Source organism: Arachis stenosperma, chromosome 9 (genome assembly GCF_014773155.1).
Source record: "Arachis stenosperma cultivar V10309 chromosome 9, arast.V10309.gnm1.PFL2, whole genome shotgun sequence".
In the NCBI taxonomy this organism is placed as follows: domain Eukaryota; kingdom Viridiplantae; phylum Streptophyta; class Magnoliopsida; order Fabales; family Fabaceae; genus Arachis; species Arachis stenosperma.
The window spans coordinates 126,646,202-126,649,873 of NC_080385.1; the positions used below are offsets into that span (position 1 = coordinate 126,646,202).

The following is a 3,672-nucleotide window of genomic DNA, read 5'->3' on the forward strand; positions in this document are numbered from 1 at the left end:
TTTTCTGGCGTTAAACGCCGGGCTGGTGCCCATTCCTGGCGTTTAACGCCAGGTTTCTACCCTTTACTGGCGTTTAACGCCAGTCTGGTGCCCATTTCTGGCGTTAAACGCCCAGAAAGGTGCCAGACTGGGCGTTAAACGCCCAACTGCTAGGCTGACTGGCGTTTAAACGCCAGCAGCATCTTCCTCCAGGGTGTGCTGTTTTTCTTCCTGTTTTTCACTCTGTTTTTGCTTTTTTTCATTGTTTTTTTTTGTGACTTCTTATGATCATCAACCTACAAAAAAGATAAAATAACAAAAGGAAATAATTAATTATAAAACATTGGGTTGCCTCCCAACAAGCGCTTCTTTAATGTCATTAGCTTGACAGAGGACTCCCATGGAGCCTCAGAAATACTCAGAACCGTGTTGGACCCTCCCAACACCAAACTTAGAGTTTGAATGTGGGGGTTCAACACCAAACTTAGAGTTTGGTTGTGGCCTCCCAACACCAAACTTAGAGTTTGACTGTGGGGGCTCTGTTTGGCTCTGTTTTGAGAGAAGCTCTTCATGCTCTCTCTCCATGATGACAGAGGGATATCCTTGGACCTTAAACACCAAGGATTCTTCATTCACTTGAATGATCAACTCACCTCTATCAACATCAATCACAGCCTTTGCTGTGGCTAGGAAGGGTCTGCCAAGGATGATGGATTCATCCATGCACTTCCCAGTCTTTAGGACTATGAAATCAGTAGGAATGTAATGGTCTTCAACCTTAACCAGAACATCCTCTACAAGTCCATAGGCTTGTTTTCTTGAGTTGTCTGCCATTTCTAATGAGATTTTGGCAGCTTGCACCTCAAAGATCCCTAATTTCTCCATTACAGAGAGGGGCATGAGGTTTACACTTGACCCTAAGTCACACAAGGCCTTCTTGAAGGTCATGGTGCCTATGGTACAAGGTATAGAAAACTTCCCAGGATCCTGCCTCTTTTGAGGCAATTGTTGCCTAGACAAGTTATACAGTTCTTTGGTGAGCAAAGGGGTTCATCCTCCCAAGTCTCATTTCCAAATAACTTGTCATTTAGCTTCATGATTGCTCCAAGGTATTTAGCAACTTGCTCCTCAGTGACATACTCATCCTCTTCAGAGGAAGAATACTCATCAGAGCTCATGAAAGGCAGTAGTAAGTCCAAGGGAATCTCTATGGTCTCAGTATGAGCCTCAGATTCCCAAGGTTCCTCATTGGGGAACTCATTGGAGGCCAGTGGACGTTCAGTGAGTTCTTCCTCAGTGACGTTCACTGCCTCTTCTTCTTCCCAGAATTCGGCCATATTTATGGCTTTGCACTCTCCTTTTGGATTTTCTTCAGTGTTACTTGGGAGAGTGCTTGGGGGAAGTTCAGTAACTTTCTTGCTCAGCTGACCCACTTGTCCTTCCAAATTTCTGATGGAGGACCTTGTTTCATTCATGAAACTTTGAGTGGTTTTTATTAGATCAGAGACCATTGTTGCTAAGTCAGAAGTATTCTGCTTAGAACCCTCTGTCTGTTGCTGAGAAGATGATGGAAAAGGCTTGCCATTGCTAAACCTGTTTCTTCCACCATTATTGTTATTGAAACCTTGTTGAGGTCTCTCTTGATTCTTCCATGAGAGATTTGGGTGATTTCTCCATGAAGAATTATAGGTGTTTCCATAGGGTTCTCCTAGGTAATTCACCTCTTCCATGGAAGGGTTCTCAGGATCATAAGCTTCTTCCTCAGATGAAGCATCCTTAGTACTGTTTGGTGCATTTTGCATTCCAGACAGACTCTGAGAAATCAAATTGACTTGTTGAGTCAATATCTTGTTCTGAGCCAATATGGCATTCAGAGTGTCAATCTCAAGAACTCCTTTCTTCTGACTAGTCCCATTGTTCACAGGATTCCTTTCAGAAGTGTACATGAATTGGTTATTTGCAACCATTTCAATCAGTTCTTGAGCTTCAGTAGGCGTCTTCTTCAGATGAAGAGATCCTCCAGCAGAGCTATCCAAGGATATCTTAGATAGTTCAGAGAGACCATCATAGAAAATACCTATGATGCTCCATTCAGAAAGCATGTCTGAGGGACATCTTCTGATTAATTGTTTGTATCTTTCCCAAGCTTCATAGAGGGATTCTCCATCCTTCTGTCTGAAGGTTTGGACTTCCACTCTAAGCTTACTCCATCTTTGTGGTGGAAAGAACTTTGCCAAGAAGGCATTGACTAGCTTTTCCCAAGAGTCCAGGCTTTCTTTAGGTTGAGAGTCCAACCATATTCTAGCTCTGTCTCTTACAGCAAAAGGGAATAGCATCAGTCTATAGACCTCAGGGTTAACCCCATTAGTCTTGACTGTGTCACAGATTTGCAAGAACTCAGCTAAAAACTGATGAGGATCTTCCATTGGAAGTCCATGGAACTTGCAATTCTGTTGCATTAGAGAAACTAATTGAGGCTTAAGCTCAAAGTTGTTTGCTCCAATGGCAGGGATAGAGATGCTTCTCCCATAGAAATCAGGAGTAGGTGCAGTAAAGTCACCAAGCACCTTCCTTGCATTGTTGGCATTGTTGTTGTTTTCGGCTGCCATGTGTTCTTCTTCCTTGAAGAATTCGGTCAGGTCCTCTAAAGAGAGTTGTGCCTTGGCTTCTCTTAGCTTTCGCTTCAAGGTTCTCTCAGGTTCAGGGTCAGCTTCAACAAGAATGCCTTTGTCTCTGCTCCTGCTCATATGAAAGAGAAGAGAACAAGAAAGTATGGAATCCTCTATGTCACAGTATAGAGATTCCTTGAAATGTCAGAGGAAAAAAGAAAATAGAAAGAAGAAGGAGAAGAAGAATTCGAACTTTAATTAGATAAGGTTCGAATTGTGCATTTAGAAGGAGTGGTACTCCATAAATAGAAGGATGTGGGAAGGAGGGAAGAAGATTTTCGAAAATTAATTAAAATATTTTGAAAACATTTTTGAAAAACATCAATTGATTTTCGAAAATCAAAGTGGAAAAGAAATCAAGTGATTTTTGAAAAGATTTTGAAGTTAGAAATTAAAAAGATTTGATTGAAAACTATTTTGAAAAAGGTGTGGCTAAAAAGATTTAATTGAAAAGTTATGGTTTTAAAAAGATGTGATTGAGAAGATATGATTTGAAAACAACTTCAAAAGATATGATTTGAAAACACTTTGAAAAGATATGATCTTAAAAATTAATGACTTGCCTAACAAGAAAAGATATGATTGAAACATTTAAACCTTTCTCAACAGAAAAGGTAACAATCTTGTGATGTTCAATCAAATCATTAATTGTTAGTAAGTATCTTTTAAAAAGGAAAGAAATTGATTTTGAAAACATTTGATTGAAAAGATTTGATTTGAAAAAGATTTGATTTTGAAAAACTAAAAAAAATTGATTTGAAAACAAAATCTTCCTCCTAGCACCATCCTGGCGTTAAACGCCCAGAATGGTATACATTCTGGCGTTTAACGCCCAAAATGCTACCTTTTTGGGCGTTAAACGCCCAACCAGGTACCCTGGCTGGCGTTTAAACGCCAGTCTGCCTTCTTCACTGGGCATTTTTGAATGCTCAGCTTTTTCTGTATAATTCCTCTGCAGTATGTTCTGAATCTTCAATTCTTTGTATCATTGACTTGAAAAGACACAAATTAAAAATATTTTTGG

The 3,672-nt window shown here is 40.0% G+C and overlaps 1 non-coding gene across 1 annotated transcript; it reads left to right on the plus strand.

Annotated features, from left to right (window-relative positions):
* Positions 1-2,075: 2,075 nt before the first annotated feature.
* Positions 2,076-2,183, plus strand: LOC130953184 (small nucleolar RNA R71). The gene has a single exon (XR_009075357.1). It is a non-coding gene; the product is annotated as a small nucleolar RNA R71 (small nucleolar RNA).
* The last annotated feature ends 1,489 nt before the right edge of the window (positions 2,184-3,672 follow it).